We start from the raw sequence: 21,179 nt of genomic DNA, 5'->3' as shown, positions 1-21,179 counted from the left end.
CTGCATTATTCTTTGTGCTGCTTAGAAATTTAAATGCCATTTAGACTGCTATCATCCAGTTATGTGAGTGCCCGTTTTTAAAGTTTAATTTAGTTTTTATTAATTAAAGTTCTTTTTCATTTTACATGCAGCATAAACATCGATTAAGCCTTTTTAATTTTTAATTTGAAACCTACTTATCAGTCAAATTTGTGTGAAATTAGGCTCATTCGCCCATGTAATAACGATTAAAAAACATTACCATGTATTCCTTTAAAAGACACCTGTATAAATACGTTTAAAAACCTGAGATAAAATACACATCTGAAAAAATGTGTTTCAAATTAAGTGTAATTAACTTTATTAATAATAATTTAGGGATGTAGCAAGGTTTCATATAATAATCGATGAGGTTATACTTTACAGAATTATTTGTGAAGATGCTGAATATATTTCGGAAATATTGGAAACTAGCGGTTCCGCCTGACTTTCCTTGGACCCTATGTACTAATCCTACGCTTATGTGCATATGTATGTATTAAAAAGTGTGAATATGTACGATGATGGCTTTCTATATAATGCACTTCCTTAATGACCAAAGAGAAAAGTTGATAGAAACCGCAGACAATGAATTGTTTTTAAACTTTGATCCGAATTTGACCCCTTAACATTTATTGTTTTGCGATCAAATTGAATTAAAATGCTTCACCAATGTCCAAGTAATACACATCGTAAATCTCAAGTGGTTAAATTCAAAATGGGCGGAGGAGTTTGGTAGAGTCTGAAAAGGTAAACTCTGTAAACTTTGACTTCCTGCCAGCAAAATTCACGTCCGAAAACTGATTAAAAAGCTTGCTGCATGTCTGATAACCCTTTATGTAACATTAAAAATATTTTGACCCAAAATCTGCTTAATAGTTTGCTAGAGACTACAAATGTAAAATCTTTTGAACTTTGACCCCTTGGAAGCCAAATTTTCAGCAAAAATATGATTAAAAACCTTACGCTATGTCGTAATAAACATTATGTAAAAATTCGAATATTCAGACCAAAAATCGCTGAGTAATTTGTTAGAGACGGCGGTGAACAATTATTTTTTTTAATTTGACCCCAATTATGATCCCGTAACATATATTTTTTTAACTCCGAAAATTTATAAAGTTGGATCCATGTTCAATTAACCTATATCTTAAATTTCAAGTGTTTTGACTTAACATTGACGGAGGAGTTTGGTAGAGTTCTCAATTGTCAAATCGTTGTACTTTGACCATTTTACAGCAAGATTTCTGGCTGAAAACCAATTAAAAAGAGTTTCCCACTTCTGAATACCCATTATATCGAATCTCGAGTCTGTAGATCGGAAATTGACAGAGTTATTTTAAGGGAAGTGTACAAATACAGACAGACACACACAGAGACTTGTTCCCTTTTATAGATATATAACTTAGTCATTACTAAATATAACGGCTAATTATCTGTTGCCAGAAAACTTTAGATTTTTCCATTAAACCTTTTTTTAAACTCTCCATCTGGTTTTAATTTTATTACCTTGATATTTCGAAATTATATTTTAGCCCAATTAGTAAGGATACGGGCATCATGTCTATTTTTGTTTTTAGATAACATTTAACATATTTATTTCTCCAAATAGATGATTTGGTGAATTTGATCTACGTAATATCAACGCATGTTTGGTTATATAATGCCGAATGCAACCACGTTTGTAAAAGCCTATTTTATGTTTAAAATGTTTATGTTCAAATAAGACGGTTTCATGTACATGACTGAATTTTACATCATTAATTTTCCCAGCCCATGCTTTGATATATAATATATATAAACAATATTATATTTTTAAAATTATTTTTTTCTGAACAAGTCCAGGTCAGAATTCTTTCTGTGGAAAATAACTTTTTAAATATGACTCCACACCCCCAAATAATTAAAAAGAAACTTAATGAAAGCGTGGATTGATGGCCTAATATACGAGGGAATTAATCGTAGAGTAGATGAAAGATTTGTAGTAGGAAAGCTAAATAAGAAGGATTCCTTTTTTATATGTGGAATACAATAGGAAAACTTACTAGCACGTTAACGTTATCGAACACGACACTGAATAAGTGCGATCCAGCGAGTTTATTAAGAAAACTAGACCGTGAAGACTAATAGATGCAATTTGAACGTGAAACGAAGTCATAAAATAATACATTCCTGGCTCATAATTTGTCATATTTTTGATACCATTAATCAGTACTCTTTCCGCGAAATCGCATTCCATAATTACATATAAACGCTTCATATATTTGCAATTTAAATATAAGTCTTTAATATGCAAACACACATTTAAAAAATATATCAGAAGCAGTGTCTGTTATAATACGTGTAATGATAAAACTATTTTAAAATTAAATTTATACAAATAAGTTTCGAATGCGTCACAGAATAATAAGTGTGTTGCACCTACTCGTAATAATCTTTAATTAATATTCAGCAGTAATATATATATATATATATATATGTTTTAGGTGTGATTTTTTTTCCGTTTAAAGCAGAAGCGCGTAATTTTAACCTATTTTGATTATTTCAGATAACATCCCGGTAATTTTATAAACACAATAAACCACGCTGTATACTAGTTTCCGTTTGTATTCTATTTGTAATCATCATTATGTGTAGTCTAAATACCATGCAAAACTATCTCTACAATGGAGTATAATTCTAGCCGCAATATTCGTATTATATATTATGTCTTTTTTATTTTTTAAGGATGTTAACCAGTTTTATTTTATTGAATATCTGTGTTAGTTAATATTTTCAATAACGTTTATTTACAACATTGCTCATAACCACCATTATATAACGAGCTAATATTTTATATATTGTTTAGAGTAAATAAGCGAGGTATTGGTTTTCGTTATTTTTAATCTTCTGCGTGTTAGTATACTCAGGGAAGCAGGTAGCACGAATCGAATTCCAAACTCTAACTCTACGAAGAAATACACTATTAGAGTAGAAAGCGTCCCGGTATTTAGGAATCTGTACAATCAACGGGTGTTATCTTGTTGCAAGCGTGTTTGTCGTGGGTATGTACGTCGAGAAGAAAAAAAACATAATGACTACATCAGCGCATATGTTATTATAATATTTGCACAACAGGCAATGAGATGCAAAATTGCGGCGATAGGACAGGGGTTGGATCTCAGTTGTCAGTGTGGAATCTATTAGCTTGGAGACTCTTCTTTGGAACCAGTAAAATAGGGCGGACACTAGCGATAGACGAACAATCCTAGACATTTTAATAATATTCCATGCATGGGCGAAACTTGTTCTGTAAGGGTTCATGATATTCTCAGGTGGGAGTAATATTCTAGCACGATATAGGTAACCCCCTCATTTGCCGCAGTCGTAGTAATGCCTTCCAGTTTATTGTACCTGTTAATATTTAGCTGAAGAGTTTTAATGAAAAGAACTCATAGAAAGGGCGTTATTAATCATGGTTATTGGCGGTTAAGAAGGCTTGTTTTAATAGTCAATGTAGAGCAGCTTAATATTAGTAACGTTAAATTCTATCACAGTCTAGCGGTATTTTCCTTTATTTGAATGTACATTATCAGACGCTGCTCTGTGAGCAGATACATTATATAAATGAACCAAATATATCGTTAGCCTCATTGCCACGTTCTTACCATTTAAGTGATGATCATTATTATGATTATGATTATGATAAAAATGATGACGATTTTTATTTTCTCCATCTCCCACCATTTCTACTCCGAATAGTATATAAAATCAATAATTAATGAGAAGAAAAGAAATAAATATGTGAAAATATTGATATGTCATTAAAGGTAACCATTTATTTACGATAAGATTCTAGGTTTAAACAGAAAGCGTGACCGGCTTATCCGAAACGTAAACCACTAAAATATAATATGTTAAAAAATATTGTATTATGTTTATTTTCCCTAGATTCAATTTTAAACCATATGACTTCATAAGTCTCTCACTTTTACTAACCACAAAGCTATCCTGAACGATCATTAAAATGGTTATATTCTCGTGCGAACAAGTGCTTTTTAAGTAGGTGCGCCCTTAGTCGATAATTTTGCCTCGCTAATTTTTAGGTATGACATTTGATATAAGAGTGCTAATTGAATATCTGACATTTCCATTGAGAAAATATATATACCAATTCACCATTGTCGTCTGCTGTAATTAATAATACCAAAAATAAAATATCATCTCATACACAATATATAAAAATGCTCCGACATTTGCAATATCATAGGAATAGGGGAAGTTTGAAATGGCGTCTACGCTGATTATTAATACTATTAGTTTGGTATTAATAGTAGTAGTAGGTTTAGTAGTAGTAGTCTTAATAATACTAGTAGTAGAAGTAATAGTAATAGTAATAGTGTCTAGTCAATGGGGCAGTGGTATAGGTATTCACTAAACTCATAGATCATAGCATATTATTGATTAATTATAATACTGAATTTAAGTGTTTAAAACAATAGAAATAGCTATGACTGTTTCCGATGTAAACATTGCATCAGCATAAATATGTCATTAACCATAACCAGACGGTACTGTTTTTATTATATTTACACTAGCGTTCTGTTTTCGTCTTTCCAATTTGCTGAGTGCGAATATGCACGCCAAATCTCGCCGAAAGTTGAGAGTTCGATATGGCGTGCATTTAAACCACTGCATAATGGTAGCCATGATTACTTTTCTATTTTACTAGCCGGGGTACCCGGCGTAGCCCGGGTGTTTGGAGGGTATGTGCTGTTAAATAAAAAAGAAACTGGGGGGGTAGGATCAAACCCGAAGCCCTGGGGCGACGTTTGAAAATAAAATCGGCCAGCCAGAATGAGTTACTGAAAGATGTTTGAATTTATTTAAGTAATAACCAAATTGACAGGTGCGCACACGAAAGTCGTCAAGCGTTAAAATGACAACATAAGCAATAGCTATTCAGCAAATGACGTCAATGACCAGGTTTGTTTTTTTTTATACGCGAAGTAAAAAAACAAAACAACGTTAAATCTTAAGCGGGGATAGGGTAATCAAACCATGTAAAAAAAACACAAAAAGAACTAACGTAAGGCAAACAAACGATGTTAAATGTAAAAAACGAAAACACAAAAAAAAAACAGAAAAACGAACACACTGAAAATGGTTTAAATAAGCCTGTTTCGATATTAAAATTGTAAAAATCGGTGTGTACCCGAGTGTTTTGGGTGTGTTGTCGAGGGTGGATAAGCGAAGTAAAAACACACACACACACACACAGAAAAATGAACGATACGTGGTAAATGGCTTAAATAACACTGGTTTAATATTTAAATTTGAAAAATCGAAAAAAAAGAAGACATCTCACACCACGATTCGAACCCAACACGTTTAGATAACGAACCAAGGCGCTAACCTATAGAGTTAACGCGACGTACATGACATTTCGTCAGATTTTCAACTATTTAAAGTAAATCAGGTCATGACGTCATCTGACGCATGCGTAGAACCGGTCCTCCTCACGAGAGAACCGTGTGTGTTGACCGCCCTAGTCGAAATTGTGGATTTTGGGGTGAGAAAATGAACGTTTTGGGCCAATTTTTCGATATATTTCGAACGAAGGATAAAGCTTCAATATGATATCGTGTATTTGAATTTTTGTCCTGTCTGTCAAAAGTTTTTAGCGTACACACAAACACACATACATACATATATACATACATAAAACCATGCATACATACATTTTCGCTTTTATATTTATAGATTAACATATATGAACACTCAGCATGCATCTTTTGGAAAATGTTTCTCCCTTTGGAATGTTATTTCTTCCAGTGATACACCAGTCAACTCCTTATTTCTCAAATATATTTATTTAGTTTAAATAACATGAAAATCTTTCCTCTTTCTTTTACTTTTAATCGTGCCAAGATTTTAAAAACTAAGAAAGTAGTTGCTTATTTTGTATTTTTAACAACTTCAAATCGACAAAATTCAGAATATAAAATATACGTAGATCTAAATGAGCCTGATATTCCGAAATAGATGTAAAAATAATAACCGGTACATAATAAATTAAAAAGATTCTCTTTAATACTATTCTTTGACTAAAGTTTCGATATTTATATTTGCTACTTTGGGATTAAATGTTCAGTAATATATTCCTCGGTGGGCTTGAAATAAAACCGCTTAAATGTCATCAGAATATGCGTTTCTAAGGTTATTGGTATATTATTTTGTAATGAAATGAATTATCTAGGATTCGAAACATAAAATATCGGTAAAGTAATGTATTTCATGGCGGATTTCGAATCTATACTTATTGTACCTATTAGATAAACAATTATACTTTTATTCTCAGACAGCTATACACTCATATACTTTTATAAGTATCGTTGCTGCGGCGCTCTTAATCGTTCGTAAGGTATGGTACTCTGATAATTATCTTCGTAATGTATAGCCTTCGATAATTATCCAAACATTCTTTCGTATCGACAATTTTTAGTGATAGTGCACATAAAACTCTAGTCTCCTTCGAAGTAATATCCCCCGACTCGAATGCACATGTACTGTTCCAACAACCATTCTTATATACTCAATTGTCTGAAAAGGAAAGACTCTAAGATATTTCTTGTGCTTGTTGATGTAAACCAAAATTCACAGAAAGCAAGGTATATTCTATAGGGAAGGTAAGCAACTGACATGATGCCGGTCATGGTTAAATAGTATGTGACAAGGATGGAGTTAAGAACTGGTGCATTGCTCTGGTAGAAATGGCATGGGCCGATTTGAAAATTTCTGGCCTCATTCGATGGAATCAACTCCCGAACTCCCTAAAAACGTCAACATAGTATTTCGTGTTGATTGTCGGTCCATTTGAAACCCAGTTAATGTATAACATGCCGGTGCTGTCAAAACGGGATCATCATAATGCTCTGGGTGTATTTACTGCACCTAGCCTTCTTGGAGTTCGGTGAAACCACATGCGTTCACTGGGGACTCTATCCATTGGCCTCTGGGTCATGGCAGTAAATCCATCTTTCATCGCAGTTCACCAGATTATCAAGAACTGCGGAATTTGAATAGATTATAATAATCATCATTCTGTGGCCATACCGTCTCTTTTAGTAATCTCTAAGCCCCCTTGGGTCAACCATTGGGCAATCCTCCACGTTTTTCGTTCCTCACAAATAATTGCATGTAAAGTTCCCACACTTATATTAAAATCTCCACTTATTATCTCTATGGATACATGACGGTCCTTACAATTTTAATTTGTTCTTTCCCAATTAACCCTGGTGTTCTGAATTCTTTTTTCCTTTAACACCTCTGATAATCCCTCACATACTACCTATCACTCCTGAATCTCTTATGCCACGTAAAAATGTATGCTGGATTTTTTCAATTCTGTTCAAAATCAATATGCAATATTCTACATGTTTCTGTGGATTTTTTCCAGTTTAAAACATAATGTAATTGCATACCGTTCTAGTAAACTGTCATCATGTCAAGATGGCATTTGTGAAAGTCACCAGATGTGACAATCAGGTTTTAGTATGGTGTATTTCAATTCCTTCTCTTGCTTTTCATTTTAACCATAATACATACAAAATTGGTCGGGCACGTCATATGAGGCAGGACTATAACATTGAATTTTCGAGTATGTGCGACACATTTAAATGGCTGTACAATAAGTGTGCAAACTTATTGATGGCAACTCCAACTTTTAGCTCATTTAAAAATGTTTTGAGCATAATTTTCTTTGAGGGTACTTTCCAAACAAAGACTGATTATTTAAAACTCTAAGAATTTAAGAGTTATGAAGTCGACAATGATACTATGAAAAGGAGTCCCAATGATTATTAAAAATGAATGTAGGTTTTAATATTCGTATTAATGAGAAATTAATTAAAATGCGATGAAACATTAAAGTTAAACAATAAACATGAACGAATTATGCTATAATAAATGTAACCATTTGGGATTTGTTGATATTAGTGAAACAGTATCGAACTATTTATGAGTACATGAGCGAGTCTATACTCATTTGAATCACACATTGGACTGTTATTCATGTCTATTTTGCGGGACATACGAACATACATATATACACACATTTAAACATATATTTTACAGTTTATATATATATATATATATATATATATATATATATCCATATATATATGTGTGGGTGAAACGAAAATCGATAAACTACTGGACTTCTTAAGTACAAGTTACTAGATATCAAACATATTTATCTATTTTTTTTAGATATTTCTCATTTATTAAATGTTTGTATTAATAAGATTTCTGACCTTGTTTTTCCTACTTTGGTTGTTTGATTTTTATTTCAATCATAAGATTTTATTCAGATTGCGAAGATTACGAATGGCTAATATGACTAACTAAAGCTCTGGGTGTTTCACGTTCAAGTCTATTTTTATTCATCCCAGTCACATGTATTTAGAATGTTGAACAGATTCTCGTGGTTCATCACGTACATAACCGTTGTCTTTCTTAAAATAATTATAACAGAAATATCAGAGAAAATCACTGCTATTAATAGCATATTTCGATTCATCAGATAAAATGAGGATTTTGATTGTTATTGTCGTCCAATATAAAGTTATTATGTACATATTCATTTCGTGGTTTATAATTCAGCATTATGATATTAACGTCATAATTGAAAAAAATCATGCAAATATAACGTGAATTTAAAGATAATTAATCAGATGTCCGGCTGCCTTAAGAAATTGATAGCAGCTTCAGAGCCTACATTCGAATAATATTAGATAGGCTTGAGCGTATATTCAAGACTAGCAGGGCTACCTGGAGCTGCTCGGGACTGTATAAACAATGAGAAAATTGAAATTGATTTGGAACATATTTGTTGTTCTTAGGATAGACGATGTCTATGTACCATTAGCTATTTCGAGCAAAATAATATCTTACCTACCTAGAACGGGTATTACACATGTATGAAATAATTGTACCTTCTCTAGGATTGGTAATTTACAGCAACCTAATGTTTTGCTCTCTATTAAGTGTGCGCATGCGCATGAATGCAAAAATGTCTGCTCAGTGTTAATGTACATTTTACATGTAAATTTGCCGATGTCAGCACGCGTTATTCATGCATGCAAACAAATATATTTGCTATAAACACTTCTTGGTGAATGAATATTATTTCCTGAACGTTTCAGTTTTATATTACCAGTAGTTAAAGAGTTGACCTGTTAGATATTTTCACAGGGATATATGTACTCTTTTGTTTATATAGAAGAAGAGGAAGTTAAATCCCCAAAAATTCTGCTGAAGTTTCGTTTGGCTTAATCACTCGTCTACACACTGGTCGTTTGGAATAAAACTTTCAATGGCTTGATCATTTTCAACTTTTTTGTAAACACTTACGTATCGATAGAGTTTTCGTCTTTAACCACTCCTTACTAGATTTAAAATGTTGTTGTACTGAAAAAGTTTGTCCATGAAGCATGTGCTCTCAGTACACTTCTATACATATTCGATGTTTTGCCGATTGTTACTTAGGAAAAATTCTGATGGCATATTAAGAAACCTGCACGGTACTTAAAGAAACCGTTCCATACACTTATCCTGTTCTATCATATTTTAATTAATTTAAAATCATTTTAATGCGTTTGAACAGTGGTGGCGTTTCCTCCTTTATTTGTAACTATGATACGCCACCTCTGTAGCCTTAATGGTGGGCTTTCTCTACTTTAAAATAAGATAATACATATTGGGGCAAATCTAAACTCTCTCCATGTATGTATATATGTTGCCAGATGATATTTTGTCCAGCAGTACATGCCCTCAGTTTGTCACAAAATACAAAAATAATATTAATCTTAATAGAACACACACATGCATCGACTATCCCCTTTCGATGCTTGGTTGCATTTGTTTGTTAGATCTACAGGTATACAATGTCTCCTAAACGTAAAGACAATCAACAAACCCAAAACGCAGAAAAATCACGCCCTTTCACTATGGGATATCGCGAATTCAAGATTGCCACTTACTCTAATAGCCTTTTTAGTCAAACTGCTCCTATTTGGATTTGGGTCCCCCTTTTTTTGGAGCTAACATACAGAACTTGAAATTTACTAAAACGAATATTCGCTGCAAACCAGCTGATTTTATAATTATGACCCATGGTTAATACACACAGCCTATTTTCTGTGTGAATTGAGTTGTTCATTGAGATTAAAATGCACCTCTATCTCAAAAATAAATAAAATAAATATAGATGTAAAATGTCATTACTTTTTTTCCAGAGGAATGCTGCCTGTATTGCGTGTTTCTACATATTTTTACGCGGTTAGCATTTCTGTTTCTAAAATAAACTAAACGCAGTTACTCTTTCGTTTAGCGTAATAAATAGATGTTAATATTGAGTGAGTCCTAGAATTCCCAACAATAACACAATAACACAAACATTTTCCTTTTATAAACCAAATTACAAACACATGACCGCATTCGGCTATGTGTTAGTACATGTTAATACCAAGCCACCATTTCAAACGTTTAATTGTGTTTACTTGACATCGGCGTGGGTATTTTCTTTCCCCATTGCCCATTTATGCGCAAGTTTCAAAATCGTTATTCCCCTAACACAAATATCGCCTGCGAATTAATAACAAATGCGGTTCGCCAGTTTATACTGCTTGTAGGAAATTGTCAGACATCCGCTACTCTCTTAAGCAACGCAGCGTGAGGAAAAATGTCAAATATTTAAGTCGACTTGTGATAGGAAATCCTGACTAGAAAAATGAAAAAGAAAGAAAATAAATGCAAATAACATATACATTTACCTTTTTATCCTATATTGCATCGGTTTAAAGACTTTTCGTAATAAAAACAAACGAAGTAATAGGAGTTGACACTGTACAAATATCAATGCCTCTCACTGTTCTACTCTCTCGACGTACATTTATATACATATGTTAATGTAATAATCTATATAATAAGTATTGCATTTTTCGTTGTTTACGTTTTACGCGCGTAATGATTAATATACTTTCTAGTCAAACAATTATTTGTTATATGCGTATGTCTACTAACTATAATCCCAATAAGCAGACGTAAGGATACAGTAAAATGCGAACCATAATAATAAAGTTGTCTTTCATGTAAACGTTATTTTGTATAAGTGCATGTGTGTGCGGTTATATGAGTTTGTTCTTTATGAAATCGAAAACGGCTGGGATGACTTTTTTAGATAAGTCATACGAATGTGCTTTAGTTGCGTCGTACTGTTCTTAGATACATTTTCTGCCAGAATGTCTCCGAAAAGTATGGATAATCAATAATTGTTATAATCCGACGAAGTAAAATACAAGCATGTTGAGGAAAAGTTCTTTGATGTAGCAGTGGCGCGTTCAAATGCATGTTTCTGATAAAAAACAGAATCGTAACATTAAACTAAACTTTTCATTGTAACCTTAAATTAAAACCATTATCACCGCAAAAGCAGCAATCCCATGCATATAGAATAAAAAGGTGGTTATTTGGTATTAACTTAATAAATCTTATAAAATAGTCCCTCCTAAGACTTTACATCCCATTAATTCTGAAGCTAATCTTTTACTGACTTCTATGTATATGCATACCTTCACTGAAATAATTTCTCCGGGTATCTCTAGATTCACTCTAAAGGATCATAAACCTAATTTCTATGACGACTACTCTATCAGATTAATCTGCCCATCTAACTCTGACTTAGGTGCTGTAAGTATAAATATCTTTAATAGAACCATCTCTTCTATTACAGAAAAACTAAATTTCCCTCTTTGGCTAAATTCAGATTCCGTAATTAATTGGTTTGTCTTCCTTACAAATAAACACTTCCTTAATTCCATAACCTTTGACATCCAACATTATTATTAATTAATTTCTCTGATCCTTTTAAATAAGGTTCTAATCTTTGCTAAAAGAAAACCTGACTTAACTAATTTAGAAATTTAATTAATTCTCCGAGCGAGAAAGTTCCTTATACAATTTAACTATAAGCTTTGAACTAGAAAGGACAACCCTGATAATTTAGACATATTGATGGGTTTCTGACTCTGCAAAAGTTACCGATTTAGTGGGACCCTTCTAACTGAAAGCACTTTAATACCACTTTATACATATCCAAGGGGGTCTTTATAGAGATTATGCCCTTTTTACTACAACAACCAGGTCAAGAGAGTACAACAAAACAATTAAAAAATTGCATAACTTCTTTAATAACTTTGCCATTTCTATAAGTATCGAACCAAACAAAAACACTTCAAATTTTCAAGATATTACACTTAATCTTGACAACGAAACTCATAGCCCCTATCATAAACCACAACTTACGCTTTTATACGTCCATAAATCTTCTAACGACCCAAAATCATTTATGAAAAAAATAGTACAATCCGTCTCTAGAAGAATTTCTGGTACTTCTACTGATAAAAAACTTTTAATCAAAATGCTACATGCTTCAATAATGCTTAAGCAACTCAGGGCACTAGGAAAAGATTAAATACATCCATTATGCTCCTCTTGTAGGCTGCCTTAAATCTGTAATCACACAGAATATGACTCGTAAGGAACCAATTCAAATAACAAGATCTGCTGCTATCAATAACAATTAATCAGTCTACATAGATTATAATATTCAAACAACAAATACTAATCGCAATACATCTAACCCACCCAGTCGCCTCAGGAGAAATAAAATTTTTTGGTTTAATCTTCCATTTAGCGTAAATGTCAAAACTAATATACGTAAGGAATTCTTCAACATTGTACAAAACTCTTTTAAATACCCACACAGATATAGTTCTATGCTCAATAAAAACTAAATCAGGATTTCTTATTCAACAATTCCTGATTTAGCACAAAGAATCAAACATCAAATAACAAAAAAATTAAACAGCCCCAACAATCCCTTTCCCAATTAAACCCACATTTAACTGTAATTTTAATTATAAACATCGTTGGCCATTCAATAATGATTGCATCCATAAAGATGTTATATATTCATGCACAATTACTGAGCTCCCACGCAATCCTCCCATAACAGCCACTTATATTTCGTCATCATGGTATCCTTCTTCCCATCCCCCATCTGATATAGATACTAATCCAATACACCACTCGAGCAGCCCCTCTATATATAATCACACAATTACCAATAATAATAATAATAATAATAATAATAATAATAATAATAATAATAATAATAATGAGAATAATAATATGTCTCCTAACAGCCATCCTAACACTAGCAACACTCATTATCCCCTCCAAAATAGTCCTCATACACTCATTGCCCCACAATTTGTTGAACACAAATTAACAAAATCCTAACAATTTAACTAATACAAATAATCAAATTAATATTAATATCAGACATTGAACTTTTAATAAAGTGCATACATTTATCGGCGCTACTTCAACATTAATTAAGAAAAGCATATCAAACCACAATTCTTCTTTTAACGAACATAATTCTTATAATAACCAAGGAACTTCTCTAACGACTTAAATTAAAAATCGTAAGTCTAACAATACCCCTTCTAAATCAAATCATAAAAAAGTTAAGTCTTATACTCCAGGCTCTAAGTCATGTCGCCTCTGCACAACCGACGCTATAACTATAATTACTTCCCCTCAGAGTAACAATATATAAAATCTAAAAACGAACTGATCTCTTTCCGTAAACATAAGTCCAAATTTAATTATAGTAATTTTGAAATTACATAGTTATTACTTTAACCTTTCAGATAGATAGCTAATTCTTCTCTATCTTTATCGGTTTTTTCTGCATACTCTCTTAATACTTTATAACATAATAATCCTTTATGTTATTTCTTTATCTCTCCTTTATTTGGCCGTTTTTTTATCTGCGATTTCCGTCTTAGTCTTTAAATATTCCTATCTATCCACCCATGTATACGCTTCATGTATATTTACTTATATTTTACTATATTTATTTACTTACATACTTACTTGCTTTATCCTTAATTTGCAGATACCGGCCATCCTCTCCCCTAATTTTTTATTTTTTTATTTTTATATTTTATTGTTTTTTATTGTTTTATTAATTATTTCTTAAGTAATAACCTGTGCATTTCAGTTGACCTATCTTTTGCCCTATATTTTTCGCACCTTTTAACATCATTTTGTCCGGGTCATTTTGGCATTTGCTTTTCTATCTTATATTTAATTCTAGTACCATGTAATTATTTTCGTCCCCTTCTTCCCTGATCTTTCTTATTATGCCTCGGCAGTCGTGTGAAAAGCATATCTTATTTTTCTTTTATTAATATCATTGGAGTTTTCGCATTTTATTTTCTTTGTACATATTTGTGAATTATTCCATGGATTTCGACCTTTTGGATTATTTTGAACCATCTTCCAATTACGTGATTTCCTTGGATTTTACTTGTGCAAATGGAAACTCAATTAACTTTCCTGGGGTTATATTTTTGGATTTTACCGTCATTGGATTATTAAGCTTTCACCAGACTATCTATTCACATATAATCGCCTTTTTCTTAACCATATTTTTGTTATCAAGTAAGGTCTTTGACTTACTTGTAGTTTCATCAAATACTTTTGTATGCAAAATCCGATCCCGCATTTTGCTAATTCCTACCATCTTATGAGAAGGAAAGTATTTTTTCGAAACTCCGCGGATTAAGGACTATCCCCTTATCAAGTGTTTCCTTTTCAGATTAAATATGTTTTTAACTCTTTTTACAAGTGTTTTTTACATGTTTTATCACCTGTTTTCTCTTATATATATATATAAATATATATATACATATATGTATATATATATATATATATATATAAGTCGTGTATTTGTATTCATTAGAAAAGAACACTAGCAATTTGCATATTCTTTTAAAAATTCATTTAAATTAATTACCTTTTAGTGATTTTTGCAATTGCCTGATGGGATTATTATCTTGTTCGTGTAATTATAACCATGCAAATATTCTACATGTTTTTATGCTTGACTAATAATTGCGTAAAAAGCTTATAGGAAACACGACTCTCTGCCTTTTCAAAAAGCTGCGATAATATATTTATGTATTACTATATATATATATATATATATATATATATATATATATATATATATATTTGTTTAAAAACTGCCTACCAAAATCCTCTGTTAGTTTTAAATCTACTGTCATGAAAGTTAATATATATATATATATATATATATATATATATATATATATATATATATATATATATATATAATTTAAAGGAGATTAGAATAATAGTCTACAGAGCTAAGTGTATTTTAATGTAATAGTGAAATTACTAGTTTAATTAAAATACAGGAAATGCTCGTTGTAATTTAGATATATAATAAGCTCGATAGTTAAATGTCCTAGAGCTAATTCAATATTAAGTAATGTGATTTACAATTTAAAAATTTAAAAAATTTTTAAAAATTTAAAAATCAAAATTTAATTAAACTAAAAATCAGTTTCATAAGAAGGAACAACAACAAAGTCAATTATCTGTACGATCGTTTCGGAAATCCGTGCTTTTTATTTGTGGTATACATGAAGTCACGTAGAACAATTATACATAGTTTTTTTGGTAAGCACGGTCTCATTATGTACAAAAGAAACCCTAAAAATTTTAAAATATGAAGATATAAAAAGCACAACCAAACTAGTAAATTCAAGACACGAGCTTCTATCATGTAATCATAAACGTTGGTTTAAATTTAATAAATATAAACCACCTTAAATCATTAAAAATTACTCATTAGTAAAAATAGATTTCTTTTTTTTTTTTTTTAATAAATTAAGTTAAACCAATTACCGCCCTTAGACTCGTAAATCAAATAATAAATAAAGCCATGACAATTATCTCGCCTTAAAAACTTGCAAAAAAAAAAAATACTCTCTCTCTATAGATATTAACTGTAGCGTTTTTAAATCAAAATACGCTAACGGAAACAATTTACTGCACGAGCGTCGCCCTTTTAAAATTCATCATTCAATAAAATAAAAAGCTATAGCAAACATCTAAATGACTACTTTAAATACAGTTCCTGATTTCAAAAAAAAAAAAAAAAAAAAAAAAGGTAATTATATATCTATATATTTTTAAATCAAATTTATTATGTAAATTCAAAAAAATATATATTTTTTCTACTCATTTCTATCTCTAACCTATACCAATTTTCTTATTAATTTTCTTATAAATTTTAAATCCAAACCTTTTACTTCAATTTTTCAGATTCATCTGCCTTACTTTTAATGCTAGGTTTATTTTTGGTGTCTTTTCAATTCAATAGAAATCCTCCTAAATTTGCTAATGCGGAGACCGTGCTTACCAAAAAAACTATGTATAATTGTTCTACGTGACTTCATGTATACCACAAATAAAAAGCACGGATTTCCGAAACGATCGTACAGATAATTGACTTTGTTGTTGTTCCTTCTTATGAAACTGATTTTTAGTTTAATTAAATTTTGATTTTTAAATTTTTAAAAAATTTTTAAATTTTTAAATTGTAAATCACATTACTTAATATATATATATATATATATATATATATATATATATATATATATATATATATATATATATATATATTGTATTCGAACCGATTCGTACTTTATTTCGTAGTTGTAACCGGTTTAAATGTTTGCAAAAGTGCTAACATAGAAAGGAGAATTTGCCAAGTGAAGGTCAAACGACTGTATTACTAATATGCATGCGTAACGTAATAGCTATTGGTTCATATTTAAATGTTTACCATACATGATGTCCAATATAATATAATATAATAATACGAAAGGACCCCGGGATACATTGCCCCTAGGATAGTTAGGATGTGGATTACGTTTTTCCGGACTTGTTACGGTATTTTTCACGCCTTAAGGTGTTATTTCTTAGGTTGTTTGATTATATACATGAAGTTTATATACTGTAGTGTATACTGTTACTATTTTTAATGTCGTATCCCGGGTTATTCTGTAACTCCGAAATATTCCTTAATCAAATATCATATATAAGCGTATTTTACAATTTTTTTTATTATACCGGGCATCCTGTTTGTATAAATATAATTTTATAAAATAAACAGGTTTTCTGCCGTGTAATTTAGACTACAATGTGTTGTGAAGTAAGTCAGTGTTTGCTCCCTATATATCTCATGCCATCAATCGATTTGTTTGAAAATGGACAATTTCACTAATTCCGATGAACGCAAGCATATTGTATGTGAAACTTTCGTAAGTCATTATTTAATCCCGGGCATGTTGAGTCTCCTTCCTATTTTTAATAAAATATGCGTGACGCATACGGATAATGTGATTTTGTTTAGTTTTTTTTTTAAATAGCAGAATTTAAATTAATTACGCTTTTCATCGGTAATTTACCACGCCCTTTCCCAGTCAATACCAACGCAATTATAATGGTCTGCTCGTTTGACTTTTCTTGGCCATTTCCTCTTACATCTTATTGGCTGCTGATACGTGCACACTAGCTCCAGATTATAAAAATAAAACTGTCGAAAGGACGAACTCGCGACAACCAAAAGGTTTAACAAATGCTAGAGAAATCACCTGAGTTTTGATCGCATTTGAACCACATCACGAAAACAATTTTCTAAGTAATATACGTCTTCTGTTGAGTGTGGGTTCGTTTTTTTCCGTAGGATCATCCCATTTCCGATGAATATCTTGGGTTCAAATGTCTACTGGTCTAATCGTTATCAACTGTAGCAAATCAAAGTTCCTAACCGCTGTAAACCCTAAACAAACTGATTGCAACATTCAAAATTATAAGTAACTTTACTCGAGTAATATCTGTTTGTATTACTTCTATTGTGTGATTCCTCGTCTCCCTCACTTTAACATCCTATGTCTATGTTCTTTTTTACCCTTGTTAAAATATATCTATTGTTTCCCTATTAGTAGTATCTGTTATTTTTGTTTTAATAATTAATTTAATATCTCTTATTTTATCCTCACACTCCGTTGCACCGATGAAATCACACATTTAGTCTGGAATTTTCGCAAAATAAAGACATTACGGAAGATTACAACGTCTTATATAAAGCTTTTATTGCTCTTAAAATATGTAAAAAGGTTTTAAGACGTTCAGTAAAATAATCATATTTGTTGCTACTTATGTGAAAACGACAATCATATTAAGTAGTTGTTTTGTCAGAGAAATGTATTTTTGCACTGTAATTTAATAAGTAAAAACATTGTTTTTTTGTTTCTCTTTCTCTACTATTTTTCCTCACCAACCATAGAATGGCATTCTCTCTTAATAGATGTGCTATCCAGTTATCACTAAAATGTGTATTATCACTTACTGTCCTTTTTTTAAGAAGACACGCCGATGACTATGTAAATAACTACGACATCTAATAGTAATTCAATTTTAATCATCAGTAGAACAAAATAAATATTAAGGAGCAAGACTTGTGGAGATTCCACGGCGACACCTTCTATATGTAATATATTGGTGCTGGGCATTATATGGACGTCCACCGTGAATGGAGATATTCGATATTATTATAGCCATTTTTTTTTAACTGTGAAATAAAATATCTAAATAATCTGCTTAATGCAATGTCAGAACATATTTCCATCCCTAATTCCCTTATAGGAGTCTGTGACATATTTCCATTGCATGGACGCCCAGCACGAACGCAAATCTCACGATATAATCATAAACCTATAAACAGAAAAGATTAGGCACCGCCAAAAATGGCCGAAAAATCAAGTTGTTGTTGTTTTTTAAAACTAAATTACATTTATTAAAATCCATTATTTCTGAGTAACTTTTTCTTTTCCAGAAAGATAAAACCCTGAATTTTATCATAAAGAAAACAGAATAATGTAAAACTTTTTCTACTATTTTTAATTAAATTTTAAATGTTAAATTTTCCCAAAAAGTTAACAATTGACATTTTTTGTCTTGCACAAAAAACGTACTTAAATATAAAAAAAAAAGGTTTTTGAAATAATTAATTTATTTATTTATTGTCTAACTAAGATTTAGGATGATTTTCTAAGAGAATATGCAAAAACATTATAATATAAGTACCTGAATTTCAAATAATTCCACTTATTCATATAGGTAACCAGATATTTCGCGTCCATGTAGAGTCGAGATCGACTCTGTTTACGTTTGCGTTTTATAAAGAAAACTATGGAAGACCAAACAGGCCAAAAAAACTTATTTTTCAGCGACGAAAATTTCAATGTATTATTAAGCTGAGGCTGACCAGTACCAGATGGGTGACCATTTGTATGAGTTTGGTTTTTAATGTGTATGTGTATGGGGGCCAGACTCCCCAAAATGGGGGGGGGGCAATTTAAAGCAAAATAAAAAAAAATATTTCAGCGCGTTTGGTCCACCGTAGTCGAAAGGCGGCAAACGTTTTCAAACGGGATCGAAAAAAATGATGCTATTTTTAACACAAAGGGCACAACATTTATTGAATTTTTTTTTTGTATCGATTATTCAAAGCATGGCCTGTTTAATAATGGTCATGCATTATTCGGCTCGCTAAAAAAAATAGTTAATTTATTTATCAAAAATTTTAAAATGGCTTTTTTCGTATAAATATTATTTTTTTTTTGTTTGTTTTGCTTAACTTACATTAATTATTTTACTTAACATATTCACTGAATTTCACAATTCAAAACTCAAAAGCGGGATAATTAAACACAATCGAAGTTCTGATATTCAGACGTCAAAATATGGTATGCAAACAATTTTTTTTTAAAATCTATAATTCTGTCCTTACAGCAACACAATATGTTTTGTTCAGTTTCAGATGATTATTTTAAGCATATTTGTTCCCACTTCAAAACAAGGGGGGTTTTGTAAGCAAAAAAAAATATATATATATATATATATATATATATATATATATATATATATATACATCGTTTATGAAAAATAAGTACACTGTTATAAAGTTCATTCTTCTCCTAATAATCGCTGAAAATTTCGTATTAATCGGATAATTACCTGATTTTTGGTAGATTTTTAAAAGACGGTCCGTCAAAAAGTACTGACCTGCCCCCCCAGTTTTGGCGGTGCCTAGAAAAGATATTAAGCATACTTACTAGCAAGACGACCAAGTAATTATCATATAGTTTAACGTATGCCCCATTATCGAAATCATTTATATATATTTTTACATTGCGTCTTCATCGGTCACGAGGTCCTTTTTATTAAACAGGAGGATAGAAGGTAATAACATATTAGCAACATTAAAAAAATATCTATACACTAATTTAATGTTCGTAAAATTTTACCACCTTCTCTCCACCATTTTATTAATAGAACCTCCCGATAAAATAATCTATAATTTGAAAACGTTACATATATACATGGTTAAAGTTACTACGGTATAATGCTATGGACTATCGGGACCTGTGGAAATTCCACAAGGGACTCATTCATGTGTAACATACTGATGTTGGAATTTTGTAGATGTTCAATGTAAATGGAAGCGCTCTGATATTATTGTAGTGTTGCAGTTTAAACTGAAAAAAATATTTATTTAATCTAGCAAGAACGTCCGGCAAAGACCAGTCATAAAGTACGTTTGAATAATTATATTTTTATTCTTGCAGATTTCGTATATCTTATTAAGAATTAATGCTCTATTGACGTTAATATATTATAAAGTTGCGATTTAAAAAAATGATATATATATATATACATATATATATATATATATATATATATATACATATATATATATATATGACTTGGGTGCGAAATTATATATATATATATATATATATATATATATATATATATATATATATATATATATATGGGTGTGTGTGTCTGTGTGTGTGAAATTATCTGCGGGTGTGTGTCTCTGTATGACCATTTCACTACTAGACTTTTTCGTCAATTTTCAGTCTACAGACTCGATATTTTCATAAGGGGTATTAAGATTTGGCGTACATCTTTTGAATCCGTTTTAAGCCATAATTTGGCAGTCGAAGTGTCAACGTTGAAGGATTTAACCTTTGAAAACTCTGCCTAACTTCTCAGCCAATTTTGTGTCCAAAAACTTGAATTTTTAGATGTAGGTTACTTGGACTTGGATAAAACTTTTTTAATTTAGTTGAACACAAAATAAATTTTAAGGGGTAAAAATT

The sequence above is a fragment of the Euprymna scolopes genome, chromosome 4, assembly GCF_053919585.1.
Source record: "Euprymna scolopes isolate OS-2025 chromosome 4, ASM5391958v1, whole genome shotgun sequence".
NCBI classification, from domain to species: Eukaryota; Metazoa; Mollusca; class Cephalopoda; order Sepiida; family Sepiolidae; genus Euprymna; species Euprymna scolopes.
This window is presented reverse-complemented; position numbering follows the sequence as displayed.